We start from the raw sequence: 21535 nt of genomic DNA on the forward strand, positions 1-21535 counted from the left end.
CGCACATACCATAACATATTAGTAGGCTGTGTTTCGACATCGGTTTGAATTGTAAATAAACAAGTAGTAAAGGAGGCTGGATGTTCTCGTAATCAAATTCGTGATTTCGAATTGGGAAATATGAATGTGTTTTCTAGTGACGATTCGAAAAGTCTGTGTAGTGATGATAGTGACTGCGATCCAACAGTTAATGAAAATACCCTTTATTCCCCTTCAGGATCATAAAGTGATGTGAATTTGAGGTTAGCGATCTGCCGGTTTGTGACAATATTGAACATATTTCCGTGAGTAATACCTTTAGTTCTGATAATCATATTGACTTACCTTCGGGAAATGGGCCATTCGGTGATGCTTGTTATAATGCATATGGGAAAAATACGATGTAATTGATGGTGATTTGCCCAAATTTACATTTACAGTTCCGCGATGTGGTCCATTGTATAACAATAATGTGAAAACTGAATTGCAGTATTTTCAGTTATTTTTTACACATTCATTATTAAAGATGTTTTTGTGTGTCATTGCTTCCATCAAATTTTTTGGGCATTTCATTTATGTTCTGAAAATCAGCCAAATGCAGAAATTTATTCGAGAGGTGGAAAGGTAAGAAATGTTGCAGAGTATATTGATAAACAGTGTGCTGGAAAAGTTTATTCCAGCATAAGATATTGTTATTGATGAAAGTAGTGTGGGTTTTAAAGGAAGAATTAAATTTAAATGCTACGACTCCATGAAGCCCACAAAATGGGGTTTACGCTTTTCGTTTTAGTAGATTGCATGAATAGTTATGTATATACATTTATTTCCTATTTTAGCAAGCAACAACAGATGCTCTAGGTGACCAGAACTTCCTTTTTTCAAGTCAAATAGTTCTCCATCTTCTTAACAAGGTTGTGCTTTACAGTCAGGGATTAGGTTACCATTTATATACTGATCGGTTTTATACCAGTCCTAATTTAGCACTTGAACTTTATAAGCACTGAGTGTACTACTGACAGTATTATGTTAAACTATAAGGGAATCCCTGAAGTTCTTAAAAATTTAAAATGCCTATTTGTTATATTGCTGGCATAAAAAAGTAGAAAATGAAAATACCCTCACTAGTAAGAGATTTCACAAATGTTTGCTTTACCAACTGGTTGGTGATGTCTGTAATCAGGAGAGAAGAAAAAGAGCGTGACCCTCAAGTTCTGATACTGAAAAGCATTTGAATAATAAACCTCATTTTATTTATAAAGGAGCATCAAATAAGCGTAAAGACTACAGTGTGTAGTGATAGGAAGGTGAAGGGTGGTAGAAAAGAAACTGTGTTTTACCGGAATACTTGCAGTTGAAAGTCAGCCCTTCATCCTGGTGAATGGATTGAGAAGTATCACTGTGCTAAAAAATATTGCTAAACATTTTTTTTCTATTTTGCATACTTTCTTTATAAATAATAATAATAAATCATTCATATAAGAATAAAAATTATTAACATTTAGTTGTAGCTCTAGTTTGCATTATTTAATGATTTTTTTCAATTTTATTATATTATTTTTTAAATTTTACCTACTAACAATTAAAATAAAATAATTTTTTAAGTATGAAAATAAACTTATTAACTTAAAAAGAAACTTCCAAGTGTCATAATACATTATAACACTTGGAAAATAATTGTTGGGAATTGCAGAGAAATTAAATTTCAGGCAAGACAGAAATATAAGATTTTACTTGCTATAAAAATTGGGCCTGACTGGGATATCGGTGAAAAAAAATTGACTCTAGGCCAGTTAGTCATTTACTATAAAAGGACTGCAAAGGGTTAATAATTATTATTAATAATAATTCATTAAATTTTTTTAATCTAACAGTTATTGTTAATTGAAATTTATCATAGCACTTCTATTATTGTAAAACTACGTTTCTTGGTCATTATATTGGCACTGATTAAAACACTGTTTAGTTTTTAATTATGTAATCAGGCTATGCTCCAATTATTTTTGAGTGAAGCTCCAATTATCAGCTAGTATGCTCAAATTATTCCTTGGTGAAGTTCTCGATATATGTATTAAACATTAATTAATAGAAAATATCTATTAAATATATCTTATTAAAATTACCATAAAATACTAACTTGACCTTGCTAGATCAGTTGTAAAATTTCTAATGCATTGTAAAATTTATACAATTAATTAATCTATCCATATTCTCACTCATAACCACATGCACAATACAGATGAGCTTACACACAGATGAAATCGAAGTTGAATCTTCATTACTCAGCCAAAAAGACAATACATAATAAAATTGAATTATTTATTACTTTTGATTTAAATGTAGTGGTTTGCTGATAAAACAAGTTGTGATCAGTGACCTCTTATAAAAATATAACAGAAGGATTTATTTCATTATTTGCACATAATCATTGTTTTAATACATATCATGCAATAATTAAGCACATGTAACAAGGAAGAAGTCAAGTAGTCTAGACTAATAATTAATTTCATTTATGATTGAAAAAGTATTAATGTTTCAAAAATAAAATTAAACACATTTCTAGGAACAGAAGTATTAAACCCAATTTATCGTATTTTTAATTTGAAAGATGTAATTTTTAATTTCTTACAAAAAAGGTTTATTAATTTTTAATTTTATTAGTTATTTTGTTATAAAAATATCACCACCGTTAGTTGCCTTGAGTTGACAGAAAAACAAAATTTAATTCAAATATACCTAAAATCCATGGTACTAATTATAATAATGGTTTAATTATTTTTGAATCTACCTTTTATTTAATACTGATTAATCATTTGTTTTAAAAAACACAAATGTATTAAGGGGATGGTCTAATTATTTACCTAAACAGTTTGACTATTACTGAGTTTTTAAAAAATTATTTTAAAAATATTTTATTTGTGATTTTACTGTTTATCTGATGCAGACCACTTAGCCCTTCAGTTGATCAATATGCTAAGTTCATTAATTTTATAGTAAATCTGCAGAAGAAACTTTTAATTTAGCTATGAATCATTGATAATCTGTTTATTATGCAATTTTTTAATTTTATTTCAAATTTTCCATAATGAATGAGATGAATAAAAAATTAATTTGTGAATAGTTTTCTTTTACTTTAAATAATAAATGAATAGTTTTTATTGTTATTGTATTGTGTATTAAAGGAATGTGCCAAGGGGGAATCAATCATTATAACAAAGTACAAACAAAAACTACAGCTATTATTTTTTTATACAAAAGTTAAATTTTTACCTTTTGAACTCTTATTGCTGTTATAAATTTAATGAATAACAACTGAAGCATTTTAATTTTAGTTATTATGGCAATTTGTGGATTAAGAATATTAATTTGTGCCCTACTTTACATTATTTTTTATCATTATAAACCTTTACCTGTAAAAAAAAAAATCTTTTGAAAACTAATAATGAGCATTATCATTTACATGAAATTAGTAGATCAGCATAAATATTTAAAAAACCAAACAATTTTTCATTATATGACAGTTGGGTTGTTTAATAAACTTCCTGTTACATGAGAGACCAATTAGTTAAATAGTTTAAGAACAGAACAAAAAATATTTAAATATGCAACTATCCGTATGTGTAACAGAATAATTGTTTTAATATTCATTGTAAAAAGATACATAAATTATTATATTATGTGTTGTAAATTAATCACTGTTACTGTTACCTTTGATCCTACTTAAGTACATATTGAATGTAAAGCTTATTACTTTGCGTGTGTGTGTTTGTGATTGTTGTACTTTTGATAGCATATGTGTTAAATGATATTCTATAACATCTTTTAATAATTTCATAATTTTTTTTTGTTGTTGAATTCTGTGATTAATTTTTATTTTTATTTTTCAGAGAAATAGAGTTGTGAAGGGGAAAAACTAGTGAATTTTGCTTACTTCATACCTGAAAGGTAAACAATGAAAAAAGACTGTAAAAAGATAGAAAATGTTGAACCTTGAAGCTGCTGATAATTTTTCTTATTAAACAATACATATTTAATAATTTTACCCATTGTTTCCAGCTATTTAAAGAAAAATAATAAAAAAAGAATCAGTTATTGTATTACAGCATCAGTCTTACCGATATATATATATATATATATATTTTTAACTTTTATAAATTGAGTACATTAAAAATAGTATATTTAATTAATACTATAATACTATGTTAATACTATAATTAATACTATATTTATTTCATTATTGTGCATAGTAATTGCTTATATATTTGGCAAACTATAATATGCAGGCTGTAGGTGATGATTTTGGTTATGTTTTACATTGAGTTCTTTTCATGTAAAAGACAGTGAATAATAATAGTAACAGTGGTAAAATTGATGGTAATTTAATAACAATAGCAATTTTGAAGAAATAGTGCACCTAGGCAGGGTGCAGTAAAATATGGTTTTATTATAATAATAATATAAATATTTATATTCATTTCCTTCTCAATTTTTGTCTCGTAAATTTTGTTAAATTCAAACAAAGCAAGCCCTAAATGAAATTTTGGAAGGAACAGTTGATAATTACTTAAAAATTTTCTTTTGTATGATAAATTTTGAAACGCTCATCTGGATGAAGAGGTTGTTTTAAAAAACAACTTTCACAAAAATATATTGTTTTTTCTTCTGAGTTTTTACTCTACATTGATTTGCCTGAGTACCTTGTACTGTTCTTCCCATGAAATGAGGTAATCCATTTAGCCTTAGTAAAGTTTGTCCTTCAGATGTCTGACCTTGGAAGAGGTTTTGCATGCACCCGTACATTCAGATACTAGTCTTATTATAAGTGATTTCTTTTATAAGTGATAAAGACCTTTTATTATAACTGTTTAGGTTCATTGAATATAATAAATATGAATTTACAATACAGACCTGCAACAACCAAAAGAACATTTTTTTCTATACTACTTGCAGCTTCTGCGACAAAACTGGTATTGTGCTATATAGTGATCAATCCTACCTACTTCACCCATGTGTTTAGTGTAATCCAAGACTATATTTGGCGTTATTATTGCATCCTGATTGGGGTATTTCAAAGGTACTTCTGTCATGTCAACTTTGTCTCCTTTATGAAAGATACTTTGTGAAAAGTTACTGTTCTTTTATCCTTCCATGGTATCACCAGTTTTTCTTGATTTCTGTAAGTAATTATATCCCCCTTTTTCATTTTTCTTATTTTGTTTTGTTTTAAGGAATCCGGCATGTTTTTTCTATTGCCTATGACTGTCCCCATGAGCAACCATATTCATTTTCCACAATTCATTTGCCAATTCAGGAGATGTATAGTATCAGTCAGTATAGATATGAAAACCTTGGGGTGGATCTATAGGGTCTTTGAGAAGGGAAGAGCACAAGTCTTTTACTAGAGTGGTTTTGAGGAGATTCAAATCGGGCTGAGTTTTTCCCATGTAAGGTTTAAAATTGTATAAATATACATTTGAATTATTAGATAAGGAAAATATCTTTATTCTAAATTTTGCCATTTTATTTGGGTTGTAGATTTTGAATTTTACCCTCCCCTTGAAGTTAATAGTGCTCTCATCTACCAGTATGGGCTGGCCTGGTGACTAAAACAAAGAGCACGTTTGTCTTAGTGTGACCATGACATTCCCAATAAATTCTTCTTTAGATAATTTTTTATTTCCTTTAGCATGAGAAAAATGCAAATTCCAAAATAATAAACATAATTCATCATAGGCAAACCATCACCGAAAAAAGGAAATTTATCACCCAACTTCTAGAAAAATAGTCCTTGATGTCAGATGAAGGATGAAGCCCAATGTTTATTACCATAACAATAAATGCTTTCATATCACTAACATTTGGGGGAGACCATGATGAAATCCTAGCTTTTTTCATTGGAGTTGCTTTTTATTTATTCGTGTCTTCATGAACACATGTTTCCTTGTTAATTATATCAAATATTTCATCATCAAAAAAAGGTAAAAGTATTCAGTTGGATCAGTATCTTGATCAAAATGAGATAGGAGAATTGGTCCCTGCTGAATATTGTGTACTGGAATGGTAGAAGATGGACCTGGGTCGAAATACTCACCTCCACCCAACTAGGTGCACTACTGAGATGTCACTCTCTCACTTTCACTAGTGCTGCTGGAAGAAAATCGGAAGAATCTTTGTCACTATCACTTCTTTGATGCATTAATTCATTGATTTCAGAGCTTGTAAGAAGCTTTCTTTTTACCATTACATTGAAAATGAGCAAAAAACATGAAAAAAATAATTCACACATCTTGTTACGCATGCACGGTCATTGAATTAATTTGATAACTGAAATAAAATGATTCCCCCATCCATTGTATCAGAAATTCCCACCTCAAAATGATTGAATGAACATCTCCTGTCATCTCTTGGAATTAATATGTAACTACGTGAAGACAAATAGCCGGTCACATTCAGAGAATCATATATGGGTTTCCATCTGCGAAGGTTTAAAATTAATAAACCAATTATTGTCTTACGTAGCTTAACCTGCTTGCTAGGCTATATTGAATTAAGTTTTTTTAAGCATGGCACAGTTGGTATACAGTATTATTAATTTATAAATAAAATGAAATTCAACCTTACCAACAATTTTTCTGCATTCTCTTTTATAGCACTTTCGGTCATTCAAACATCCTCAGGAAAAGTTAAGAACTGCAACCTTACAAAAAAGACATGACTAACTTTATATTATGATGACCAGTTGTGATTTTAACATTTTATAAATTTACATTTTGTAATTTTAAATATCTCAAATTGAAGAATAACTTTTACTGATGATGGTTGAATGACTAAAAGTGCTAGAAAAGAGAACGCGGATGATTTGTTGATAAGGTTGAATCTCATTTTATTTATATATAAATAAATTATATTGAATTGATCAAAATTATATATATACATTAGTCATTTTTTATTGATTAAATAATTTTGTTGTTTTAAAATATGCTACAATAGTGAAAAATAAATCCTTTATTAGTGATTTTTAAATATTGAAATGTATTATAAAAAAGCAGGAAATTATTTAATTTTATTAAAATAGAATTTGATTCTTGTTAATTAAAGTTACATAAATTACAAATTACTTTTTTGATGTCATTATTAATAAATACAATAACTGAACAACAGACTTGGTGACTGGAAGATACTTTTCAGTTATTGATTCTTATAATTTTCACTATTACTACATTCGCTGCAATTTTTTTTGTTGAGGTCATTGAAGTCTTTATATGCTATTCTCTTTGTAACACCTTTAATACACACACATTCACACACAAACACATGTGCACACACACATACATATGCATACATATACACATACACATACTAATCCACCGGGTTGGTATAGTGATGAAGTCGTCATCGCAGATCAGGCGATTTCAGGGTTGAGGGTTCTAAGGTTCAAATCATAATAAAGGCAGTTACTTTTATTTAGATTTGGATACTAGATCATGGATACTGCTGTTCTTTGGTGGTTGGATTTCAATTAACCACACATCTGAGGAATGGTCGACCTGAGATTGTACAAGACTAAAGGGACAGAGGATGATATGTACTTCATTTACATTCATATTTATGATCCTCATTCATTCTCTGAAGTAATACCTTATGGTGGTTCTGCAGGCTAAACAAAAAAAGAAAGAATATATATACACTAAGTTATGTAATTTGACCCCATACTAATCTAACTTCATATGTAACTTTGATTCTAATATAAAATATAGTTATGCTTTTGCTGTCATGCTTACCCCCACTGTAGCTTATAAAAATTTCACTAAATGTTCTAGCCTATGCGAAAGCAGCATGAAATCAAAATCAGTCTTGTGTGCATGTCGTGGTAGCAGCACTGCTGAACATGCTAATAATAATAATTTTTTTGCAAGGTTCTTGGTAAGTTGTAAATTGCAACTCTTAACTGAATTTAATAGTTGATAGTTCTATAACATCTGAATCATTTTAGGGAGAAGCATTCTGGAAGTGAATTAGATCAATATTAATTTTATATTTTTACATTTTAATTTCTAATTAGCTTGATTTTTTAGTTAATAATAAATATTAAATGAAAATTTTGTAAAGTTTAAAGTGTTATGTAACACTACTATTGCATCTCAGTAAATTAAAGGTAGTAAAAATCTTGCAAAAAGCAATAAATAGGCTTATCATTTCTAAACTTTACTGCTGTTACTTTTGCTTCACATCTTTATAGTTTTATATGAAGTGCACCACTTATTTTATTTATTGGAACTTTATTATTATTATTTTTTATATCATTGTTTAATGAAGTTATTAATATATTCTAAAATTAATCACTGCTTCTCAAATCTGTGACTCTGAACCATACTTTTTCTTTGTCTGATGGGATAAAACATTTTCTTTATTACTGAATGTTTCTCATGTTAACAGATACTGATTGGTCGTATTTTACAAAATAAAGGTTGAACTTATATAAACAGATTGCAGTTAAGCTCTTTCAAGATGTACTTCCTAAAGATTAACCCCTTGATATAGTTTTTAAGTGTAAATGGCAAGTGTCAAATGGTGCTGCATTAGTGTACGTTCATTTGCAAAAAGTATGCATGTTGATTAGTTTTCTCAATTTCAAACTGCCATTTGTTACAATTATGGATTTTTCTATTTACAATTAGGGTAAATGTTAAAATAACATTGGATGGAAGTAATTGCCATCTTATCATTATGTTTAATAATGATGCAATTAAAATTATTTTGTAGCTGTTTGTTAATGATGATGAACAGTGGTTAAAATATAATTAACCTTGGTAACAGATTATTACAGAAATAATTATATAGTAGTACATTTCTCTGGAAAAGATTTCAGGGCAATAAATGTATTATGAGTATTTGCTTTTTTATTTTATTTTTATTTATTTTGTAAAGATTGTTTTATAAATTAAAAGAAAAATATTTACACTAAATTCTCTGCTCTGTTTTGAAATTAATGCAAATTTTATAAAATTTATAATTCATTGTCTAATAAAGATTGTTTTAATACTTTGTAATATTTTATGATGAAATAACATAATTTCAGTCACCAAGTCATAGGGCTACTGAGAAAGAGAACCAAACTGCTAAATCACAGGAAGAAGATTTAAAAGGGCGTAATGAAATCTGTCAATTAAAAACATCACTAGAAGAAGCACCCAAAACTGTAGCAACTTTATGTAAGTTATGTTGAAGTAATGAGCAATTTTTTTATATTTTTTTCTTTTGATATACGTGATGTATGTTATTATTTTAAGTATTTTTTTCCATTATTCATTTTGTGATTCTGTGATGATGAATTAATTTTTAATTTTTTGAAATTTAATTTTATTTTGAAAACTTACATTCTGTTAGGTACATATGATTAATGTAGTATTGTTACTACTTAAAATTAACTACTTACAATTACAGATATTACTACTTACAATTATTACAATTAACTGAAAACATAAAAAAAATATAGATTTTGATTTAAATATATGTTTACTTTTTTCTTTTTTTTTTGTCTTCAGTCATTTGACTGGTTTGATGCAGCTCTCCAAGATTCCCTATCTAGTGCTAGTCGTTTCATTTCAGTATACCCTCTACATCCTACATCCCTAACAATTTGTTTTACATATTCCAAACATGGCCTGCCTACACAATTTTTCCCTTCTACCTGTCCTTCCAATATTAAAGCGACTATTCCAGGATGCCTTAGTATGTGGCCTATAAGTCTGTCTCTTCTTTTAACTATATTTTTCCAAATGCTTCTTTCTTTATCTATTTGCCGCAATACCTCTTCATTTGTCACTTTATCCACCCATCTGATTTTTAACATTCTCCTATAGCACCACATTTCAAAAGCTTCTAATCTTTTCTTCTCAGATACTCCGATTGTCCAAGTTTCACTTCCATATAAAGCAACACTCCAAACATACACTTTCAAAAATCTTTTAGGCATTTAAATTAATTTTTGATGTAAACAAATTATATTTCTTACTGAAGGCTCGTTTAGCTTGTGCTATTCAGCATTTTATATCGCTCCTGCTTCGTCCATCTTTAGTAATTCTACTTCCCAAATAACAAAATTCTTCTACCTCCATAATCTTTTCTCCTATTTTCACATTCAGTGGTCCATCTTTGTTATTTCTACTACATTTCATTACTTTTGTTTTGTTCTTATTTATTTTCATGCCATAGTTCTTGCGTAGGACCTCATCTATGCCGTTCATTGTTTCTTCTAAATCCTTTTTACTCTCGGCTAGAATTACTATATCATCAGCAAATCGTAGCATCTTTATCTTTTCACCTTGTACTGTTACTCCAAACCTAAATTCTTCTTTAACATCATTAACTGGTAGTTCCATGTAAAGATTAAAAAGTAACGGAGATAGGGAACATCCTTGTCGGACTCCCTTTTTTATTACGGGTTCTTTCTTATGTTCTTCAATTATTACTGTTGCTTTTTGGTTCCTGTACGTGTTAGCAATTGTTCTTCTATCTCTGTATTTGAACCCTAATTTTTTTTAAATGCTGAACATTTTATTCCAGTCTACGTTATCGAATGCCTTTTTTAGGTCTATAAACGCCAAGTATATTGGTTTGTTTTTCTTTAATCTTCCTTCTACTATTAATCTGAGGCCTAAAATTACTTCCCTTGTCCCTATACTTTTCCTGAAACCAAATTGGTCTTCTCCTAACACTTCTTCCACTCTCTTCTCAATTCTTCTGTATAGAATTCTAGTTAAGATTTTTGATGCATGACTAGTTAAACTAATTGTTCTGTATTCTTCACATTTATCTGCCCCTGCTTTCTTTGGTATCATGACTATAACACTTTTTTTGAAGTCTGACGGAAATGCCCCTTTTTCATAAATATTGCACACCAGTTTGTATAATCTATCAATCGCTTCCTCACCTGCACTGCACAGTAATTCTACAGGTATTCCGTCTATTCCAGGAGCCTTTCTGCCATTTAAATCTTTTAATGCTCTCTTAAATTCAGATCTCTGTATTGTTTCTCCCATTTCATCCTCTTCAACTTCCTCTTCTTCCTCTATAACACCATTTTCTAATTCATTTCCTCCGTATAACTCTTCAATATATTACACCCATCTATCGACTTTACCTTTCGTATTATATATTGGTGTACCATCTTTGTTTAACACAACATTAGATTTTAATTTATGTACCCCAAAATTTTCCTTAACTTTCCTGTATGCTCCGTCTATTTTACCAATGTTCATTTCTTTTTCCACTTCTGAACACTTTTCTTTAATCCACTCTTCTTTCGCCAGTTTGCACTTCCTGTTTATAGCATTTCTTAATTGCCGATAGTTCCTTTTACTTTCTTCATCACTAGCATTCTTATATTTTCTACGTTCATCCATCAGCTGCAATATATCATCTGAAACCCAAGGTTTTCTACCAGTTCTCTTTATTCCACCTAAGTTTGCTTCTGCTGATTTAAGAATTTCCTTTTTAACATTCTCCCATTCTTCTTCTACATTTTCTACCTTATCTTTTTTACTCAGACCTCTTGCGATGTCCTCCTCAAAAATCTTTTTTACCTCCTCTTCCTCAAGCTTCTCTAAATTCCACCGATTCATCTGACACCTTTTCTTCAGGTTTTTAAATCCCAATCTACATTTCATTATCACCAAATTATGGTCGCTATCAATCTCTGCTCCAGGGTAAGTTTTGCAGTCAATGAACGAGTTGATTTCTAAATCTGTGCTTAACCATGATATAATCTATCTGATACCTTGCAGTATCGCCTGGCTTTTTCCAAGTGTATATTCTTCTATTATGATTTTTAAATTGGGTGTTGGCAATCACTAAATTATACTTCATGCAAAACTCTATAAGTCGTTCCCCTCTTTCATTCCTTTGCCCAGCCCGTATTCACCCACTATATTTCCTTCCTTGCCTTTTTCAATGCTTGCATTCCAATCTCCAACTATTATTAAATTTTCATCTCCTTCTACGTGTTTAATTGCTTCATCAATCTCTTCGTATACACACTCTACCTCATCATCATCATGGGCGCTTGTAGGCATATAGACGTTAACAATCGTTATTGGTTTAGGTTTTGATTTTATCCTTATTACAATGATTCTATCGCTATGCGTTTTGAAATACTTTACTCTCTTCCCTATCTTCTTGTTCATTATGAAACCTACTCCTGCCTGCCCATTATTTGAAGCTGAGTTAATTATTCTAAAATCACCTGACCAAAAGTCGCCTTCCTCTTCCCACCGAACCTCACTAATTCCTACTACATCCACATTTATCCTATCTATTTCCCTTTTTAAATTTTCTAGCCTACCAACCTTTTTTAAACTTCTAACATTCCACGCTCCGACTCGTAGAATGTCATTTTTTAATTTTCTGGTGACCCCTTCCTTAGTAGTCCCCACCCGGAGATCCGAACGGGGGACTAGTTTACTTCCGGAATATTTTACCAAGGAAGGCAAGGAAAATGCAGAGAGCCACATTTTCATGGAAAAAAGGCAGCTGTAGTTTTCCATTGCTTTCAGCTGCGCAGTACTCAGAGGACTGAGTGATGTTGATATGGCCGTTTAAGTCATTCTGACTCACGCCCCTAACAACTACTGAAAGAGCTGCTGCCCTCTTTCAGGAATCATTCCTTAGTCTGGCTCTCAACAGATACCTCTCCGATATGGTTGCACCTTCGGTCCAGCTACTCTGTATCCCTGAGCACTCAAGTCCCCTCACCAACGGCAAGGTCTCATGATTCATAGAGAAGGTAATATATTTAAATATATGTATTAAAAAATATTTATATTTAAATATAATATTTTTATATATATTATAAATATATATTAAATCAATTATAGTATTTGATTTTTTTTATGTTTTCAGTTAATTGTAATTTTATAAACATAGTACTTCAAGAACTCACATAGGATTTTTAGAGACCATAAAGGCTTTAGAGAGACTAGTTGTCTGCTTTGTCATATTCATGTATTGTTATTTAATAATAGTATATTTCTAGGTCTGCTTCCAGTGTAATTTCTATTTTTGTTTATTATGCTATCTTAATTTTTGCTATCCCCTTTGAAGAAGTTCCTGTTGGCTTATATAAAAAAAAACTTAGTGACTTTCCAGTGTTTGAAGAATCGTAGAAGTTAGTTGATGTCAGTTCAGGGCCCATTGCAATTTTATTTGAATTTCAAAATACAAAATGTGTTACTCTTTCAGCCAGAATTTCATGTTAGAGAAGAAAATGCAATTGTAGGTCTGGATTGAAGGAAGTTGGAAATGATGGTCCTGTTGTTGCATACTGGGAAAGCTTCACAGTGATTTAGCTGCAAATAGGCTCACTGTTATGGTGTAGTAGCCAGTTATTGTTCATATCCAGGTTGTTACTAAATCACACTTTCTCTCAGCTGTCTCTGATCATTATAATAAACTTGTTGCTGACTAATTGTTTATTTAGAACAAATTCCTTATATGGAATCTGTCAGTATAAAAAAACCAGGATTGGCTTTTCTAGGGGCTTAATAAGCTTTAGTTAGCTTGGGAAGCAAAGTTACTCAGAATTCTTTATGTATTATGTTATTTTAGTAATACGACAAGGTTTATTTACACAAAACTAATGAAGTTTCCTGTTTGTTATTTACTTTATATAGAGTATTTTAAAAAATTTGTTAGGTAGAAACTATGCAGCTGTTTAACCCTTTATTTTAATTTCTGAGTCAAATTATTCTTAAAGTTGCATGTTTTTTAATAATTTATACGTACTCACAGGAAAGTATGTCAGTTTACTTATTTACAACATTTTTAGGAAGTTTTAAGTTACTATAATTGAAAAATAAAGCGTTTTTGGTTATAGGAACTTTTTTTTTCATTTTAATTTGCAGAATGTAATTCCTGAAGTATGTCATGTTCCTGATTTGAAGTTTGTATGTGAATTGTGTGCAAATCCTGGCCTGACTTAAACTTTAATTTTTTCTAATAAGTGCTGGTTATTGTTTCTATAATGAAAATACACCAGTAAACTAGACCTTTAAGGATGATAAAATATTTATTTTTTTTTTACTGCTCATTTTTTTTGCATTAACAGGTTTACTGGGTGCCACTCCAGTACTTGATAATTTGTACTCAAACATTGATTTGTGTTTATAATAATTTAATTAAATACATTACTTGATATATATTTAAAAACTAATGTTGTGTATTGTTTTATTTAATTTGTGTTCAAATTTGTTATGCTTGTTACTCAAAGAATATTAAAATAAATAAAGCATGTCCACTTAAATCACTTAGTACATACTGTTTATTTTTAATGTCAGAGCTGCTTCATTTTCTTTAGGAATTGCTTCTTTCCTTGAAATTCTTCCTTCTTCCCCTCTTCCATTGACAGCTAAATACAGAGAATTTTCTAATATTTTATACCTGAGTCCTGTAAATAAACAGTTGTGGTTCTTTTTAAGCTCTCTATCAGTAATGTTGCTAACCATTAATTTAGGTTTGAATTTTAGGTACTTTTATTAATCCTCAAAATAAGAATAGTCAGAATAAAACAGGTATTTTTACTAAAATGAAACTTATAAGCTGATTACACTAATAGTGTTTAATTTTTGTATAATGAAAGCTGTAAAAATGATGAAATATTAAATTAAATAAAATAAATTACCAAATTATATCATATTTGGAGTTATAACTTGTAATATTTTAGAAATATTTCCTGTTATATTTTGGAGTTGTAAAATCTATATTTTTAATTCTCTGTTTTACATTTTCTAAATAATGTAATAATCATAAATTAATATTTTTATTGATTTCAGAACTCTGATCTAGAACCTGAAACGATGCAAAATGATTCAGTAAATATTGGCTGGTAGTGTTGGAAGTTTTGGTGCATTTATATAGGGTATATCACAAAGTTCTCCCAGGACTTTCATAATCTATTCTCTTGAAAATAATGGAAAAATTTCTTTATAAACGTATGTCCTAAAATGCTTTGTTTGCAAGTTACGGCTAGTGAAAATTTCACTCAGATTTCAACTATCCCAGTGAAATGAGTCGTACTGAAATTTTTAGGTTGTTAATTAAGGAGCAGAATTAGTGATTACTTATGGTTCTTCACCTGAGAAATCAAATAAAATAGGTCCTAGAAGCATATATCTACAGTTTTTAGAAATCTGGGGTGAAAAACAGTAAACTAGAGTAAAAACACCCCTGTTTTTTATGTTTGACGTTCCAATAACTTTATTAAATGGGTAATATATATGTAAAACTTTTATACAAAATTTATAGAGAATCTAATTCTGAACAAAATGGTGCAAGATAAGTTGAATAAAACAGAAAAAAGTTAGAAAAATCCTGTATATTTTTGAATATTTATTTTAATAATTTATGAATACAATGTATCATTTGTACCATTCTTCTTATTTAGTGATACTTTAAGGCTTCTTTAAAACAAACATAATTAATAGTAATTCTTTACAGTAAAACAATAATTTTCATTTTCTTTTATGTAACTGGATGCAATACCCACCATCAATTTCAGTCATAAGAATTACTTTAAATTGTAAATTTTCATATTTTAACTCTGTTGTTAATTTAAATTTACGCAGAATATGAACAAGCATTACTTTTGCTAGAAATAGTCCATATTTATATTCCGAAAAAAATTAAACACATCATTTTTGTTAAAATGGAATTTTTTAATGTAAAATGAAGCTAATTTCTCTGTTCATTTCATGTTTACAGCAACAATAAAAATGAGGAACCATTTCCAGAAAGCTTTCATTTTTTCTGATAATTGCTAGTCAAAAATAAAATGTTTGAAATTTACGACACTGGTGAGATAGTGTCTCACAAGTTGTTAATGAAGGTTGTTGCTGTCCTTAACAACCCTATGATCTCATAGTGCTGGAACATCTCAAGGAATAGCACCAAAAACTTGACTAATATGGGGCAAAATGAGTATTAACAGTCAAAGTCAAATTTAATAAACTGATTCCTATATGTTACCAAATAACATAGTTATTAGTTAAACAGTTTGTTAATTTTTTGATGCTGCTAGAATTTATCTGTATCTAATAGTAATTAAAACTTTATAGTAAACTCTTATGGTAATAACAATTGATTCTTTTGCATTTGTTAGAAGAAAGTAATAAATAAAAAAATAAAATGTATATATATTTACATACAAAAAATTCATCCTCATATCAACCACTGTACTACAGTGATAAATCCAGTTATAATAATTTAAAATTTACATGCAAAATGGAGAAGAACAAAAATATACATTTTTTAGAGATTGAGATTGAAGTAAACATAAACAATGTTATAGAAACATCAGTTTATAGAAAACCCAGAAAAATCAGTTTATACACATATAAATTCTAATCATCCTGGTGACAAAAAATTGGTATATACAAAAACTTGATTTTTACAGCTATACATTACACAAGGCAGAATGAAAACAAACTCAAAAAAGAAATGGATGTAGTAAAACAAATAGCAGTATTTAATGGCTTTGACTGTGAAATTATAGAAAAGGTATATATAAAGCGTAGAATAAAGCACAGTACCATGATACTTTTACAAAATTGCAACAAGAATAACACAGAGATTATTAATAATCTTTTCTTAGAATACAATTATACAAATAAAATAATAGAAAACGTTACTAATGTTTATGATAAAAATAAATGTAAAAAAAGCTTACAGTACCAAATAACCTTATTGTAAAATATTTAAGGAATAATAATAAAATTGATGGAAAGGATTTAAGAGGGAATATATAAAATTAAGTGCTGTGAATGTAATAAAATCTATATTGGTAAAAAAAATGTATGAAACATTATAATGTGTACAGAAACAGAAAGAGAGGTGTGTAAAACGGCCAGCCATTTGTTGCAATATAAGCGTAGTGTTGCTGATTATAAAAATAATTTAGACATTTTGGAAATTTGTAACAACATTAAAAAAAATGATTACACATGAAAAATATTATGTTTATAAATTTAAACGAAAGTATGATATGATTAACCAACAGATCATTTTTGAAGTTGATGTTCTAATTAAAGTCAGTGAGTTGTAGCAGTTGGCAACAGTATTTATGAACGTAGTTGTGTGACGTTTTACATTTATATCATTACAGTTTGGTGTTAAACTTGTGTTACAAATTTTGTGGTTGTTAGGGTTTATGTTCTCTAAATTTTTAAGTTTTTATTTCTTTTTTGTTGATGTAATTTTATAATTATGAACTGATTGATGATGCGGAATACGTCAAAAGTTGACTATTGGTATTAGTTTTTTAGGGTTTTCTCTTACTGTGTTTGGTGGTTAAGTTGTTTTTTGATATATATATATATATATATATATATATATATATATATGTATATAAGGTTGTTGAGTTTTGTTCATTACCAACATTGTGTTTGGTGCCCAGTAATTTTGTGTTAATTATCCATTAATTAAATAAAAATAAAGTATAGATATAATTTACTAAGCATTTGGCACTGCTGGTATTAGTACAATTGTATAAATTAAATTTCCACTTGTCAACAGTTTAAAAAGTGTAAATCCTAGTACTTTTGAAGCTGTTATACTTGGATTTTCTAAAATATATTAATTTAAATTCAAATCAATAAGTGTTTTTAAATTAAACTGTTATGGTTATAGAAGTCAGTTGTCAAGAATAAAATTAATTTGTACGTCAATAAGACAGTAACATTGTGTTTGTAAGATGTTTGCGACTATTAGATAAAATTATCTGTAACTATTATTAGATAATAGTTGCAAACATCTTATAAACGTAACATTACTGTCTTATTGATGTATGAATTAATTTTATTCTTGACAACCGACTCATCAACATAACAGTTTAATTTAAAAATGATTATTGAATTGAATTTAAATTAGCATCTTTTAGAAAATCACTGAAGATGGAGTAACAGATCCGAAAGTACTAGGATTTACACTTTTAAATTGTTGGTAAGAAGAAGTTTAATTTATACAAAAATAAAGTAACTTAACATTTTGGCATATCAAATTGTGATTATTAATCTGGTCTCCTTGTAACTGTGATAACATGACATTAATCTCTCAGAGTGTTAGAAAATTTTAAAGTTTGTGTTATTAATATTTATGACCGTAAACTTTCTAAGTCCAAAGGGTGACAATTGAAAAATGGTAATGTAATGAAAATTGTATTTCTTGAGCGGACCCACAAATTTTTTGCTAGCTAAAAGAAATATAACCTTTTCATAGCTTATATTAGTTTAGTAGAAAATATATGCAAAACCAAAAGAATTTTCTGGCTGTTCTCAAATGTTTCTTAATGAAAGTACAACAGAAAAATGAAGGATTATCTAATTTCTTGATGGAATTCTCAGTATTTTATTTCTTCTCTTCTTCTTATTTTTCTGAAAATTTAATTTGATCATTCATATTAAATTTTGATGCACTGATTGGATATTTTCCATATACAGAAGAATTAATGCTATCAATTCATCAACAAGTTAACCTGTGTGATTTCCAAAGTGATTATTATGTAACATTAAATGTCACATATTTTCTATATAATTACATAGTTCATTATGTAACTCATCAAAATATAATTTACAGACATTTTACCCGTCTTTTCTTTTCATGTTTGTATAGCAGTTGGATCAAAAATTCTTTAATGTTGCAGGAAACATCTCTCATTACTTTTATCTGTTTTAAATAACAGAATGAATACTATCTTGGGGAAGCCGGGTTATAATAAAATTTATAATTATTATAAATTATTTTAAAATCCTAAAATCCATACATTAATATTTATATATCTGTAGCTAAGTGTTTGTTTATTAATATTTTAATGTTTATATAACCAAAACAGTATTTGAGAAAAAAGAGTTCGCACAAGAAAGAAATTTGGCTGATAAATTTTCCTTTTTCCCTGATTGAAATTCAGAAAATTTCCCATAAATAAAATCTACATTTAAGCCATTATATTCTAGTACGTAGTACTAATAAAATTATTATTAGCATGTAGTACTAATAAAATTAGTACGTAGTACAGTATATTAATTTATGAATCAATTGATAATAATCTTTAAAAATATTATTATTTATTTAAACATTTATACCCTGTCAGTAATTTCTTTTATATTTTGAAGTATTGTAAGACTATTTTTAATAAAAAACTTAATTAACAGACTTCAGTTATAGAAATATGATAACAGTAAAATTAAAATTGAATCACTGTATTTGCAAATTTACAATGTAATATTCATTTTTATTATTTAGTTGATAATTTTTTTTTAACATTATTTTATATTTTTGTGGACATCAGTCAGAATCTCCATTCTTTTCTGTTTTGTGCTCATGTTTTACCCTCAAAATATTTAATACATGCTGCATCCTCCATTATCTGTTTCATGAAGTCCGTTTTTTGTCTCCTATTCAGTTTTTACTTTATAAACATCTCTCCTGATATCTTAATATATGGCTCACCAATTTAGTTCGTTTTATAAGATTCTGCCATTAATCTCTATTCTCATTCATTCATTTTAAGACTTCAATTTAAATTTTATTGACCCAGTTAATTTTCAGCATTCTCCTGAATATATATTTCTACATACACAGTAAAATTTTGTGTTTTTTATTTGTTAATTTACAGTTTATACTTTCAGTTTCTAAGATTTACCTTCATTAATTCTATAGTAGAACATGAGTAATTAAATAACTTCAAAAAAAAATATAACTATATTTATAATATTGTTAAATTTTTTAATATACATAATAATTATTTAATGATTAGAAAATAGCAAAAGAAGATTAATTTTGCATTATGTCAAACATGTTTTTCTCTGTTTAATTTTTATGCCTATTTAATCTACCAGAGAAGTTGATTAAACTTTTCTGTTTAATTTCACTACTAATTTTCTTAAACAGTTGAAGTTTAATGATTATATTATTTTTCAGATTCTAGTCAAAGCCATAAATCAAATCCCAGGCCTTTGGTTGGGAGGCAAGAATAATAATACTACTTCTGCACCAAGGTGGTCATTAAAATTTGTAATAAACTGATTATTTAAATTCTGTTATTGTCAAAAATTTATTGTAAATACTAATCTATACTATTCTTAAAGAGCTCCCTTGACAAAATATCAGCTTTAATGGATATTCTCTGTAAATTTTGATTATTCTTCATATACTAAAAATCCTAATTGTTGGATGATTATTATGTGGTTTCTTTATTGTTACAAATTTTTTTTCAGTGAATGAGAAACTGCACCAACCCCCTACCAGGGCTATGTAATATAGCCTTTAGTTTTAAACTACAAGTTCCTAATGGTTCTTAGGAGGTATTTCATTTCCATCTTACCATTTAGGCTTTGCCTTATCCTTCATACAGGAATGTGCTCTCTAAGATTTATAGGTTCCCTGAAAAGTACATATTATTATTAAATTTGTTTAATGCTGTTATCTCACTATTTTTACTAATACTATAATGATGTAGGAAAATGGAATGTTCTATCTAGTATACGGTATAGGAAATATATATGATTTACTTCACGTAGCATATTAAATCACCAAAATCAATATGATCTAACTAAAATATCATTGGTGTTATATTTTAAATTGTTAACAGCTACTTTTTAACAAATATTTCATTGAAATCTTAACTTACCAGGGCATTGTCTTGGTCCAGAATGAAAAGGTACTACCCTTAGGTCTTTTTGTCACATTTTCTGGTAAAAAGTGTTCTAGACAAAATTCATTAGGATAATTCCAGTGCTGTGGATCATGATGTAATATATAGGTAGGTATATACACTATTGTTCCTGCTGGCACTGTGTATGTACCTAGAAGAAAAGCTGTTTCAATAATGCTGTAGAAATGTAAAATTATAGTAATCTATCTTGAGTCTTAGAAAATTTGTTAAAGAATTCTGAAGAGTTCATTCAAAATTTTCTTCATAGGCTACATTACTCATATTGTTGTATTTTACATTAATAAGGGATGTTGGAGACAGATCCTCATGTCTCATTAAAGTATTTAAAATCTGAGTTTTGAATAATTTACCATTACTAATAATTAATAACTAAGAGTATCTTCAGGGTTTTGAAGATCAAGAATTTTATTTCATAAAAATTAGTCAACTTACATATACTCTGAATATATTCTGTCCACACTAATCAATATTTTGGCTCCTTATTACTTGTTTAATAATTTTTCATCATGAAAAGCAAAATTTATGGTGTGTATTATGTACGTATGCTTATAACTGGTGATAAAAGATTTTTTACCAACAGTCATTGATTACATTGAAATTATTCTCCGATCCTTTTTGTTCTGAACTAATCTTTTAACTTCAACCTAATAACTAAATCTGACATCTTTATTGTTATTGATTTACGTATAAAATTATAGCTGAAAGTTAATGCATATATATATATATATATATAAATATACATATATATGATTTATATATTTGATTTAATATCATTAAATAATAACAAAGTATCAATGTTTTATTGAAATAAAGTCTTTCCTTTTCTTCATACAAAAT

General features: G+C 28.4%; 1 long non-coding RNA gene across 2 annotated transcripts; it reads left to right on the top strand.

Moving 5' to 3' along the window:
• The first annotated feature begins 2 nt into the window (after positions 1-2).
• On the top strand, positions 3-15417 carry LOC142321715 (uncharacterized). 2 transcript variants are annotated; one of them, XR_012755707.1, is made up of 4 exons: positions 3-603; positions 3864-3921; positions 9056-9188; positions 14805-15417. It is a non-coding gene; the product is annotated as an uncharacterized LOC142321715 (long non-coding RNA). The 2 variants fall into 2 exon arrangements; XR_012755706.1 differs by lacking the exon at positions 14805-15417 and adding an exon at positions 13878-14269.
• The last annotated feature ends 6118 nt before the right edge of the window (positions 15418-21535 follow it).

Source organism: Lycorma delicatula, chromosome 3, assembly GCF_047948215.1.
Source record: "Lycorma delicatula isolate Av1 chromosome 3, ASM4794821v1, whole genome shotgun sequence".
NCBI classification, from domain to species: domain Eukaryota; kingdom Metazoa; phylum Arthropoda; class Insecta; order Hemiptera; family Fulgoridae; genus Lycorma; species Lycorma delicatula.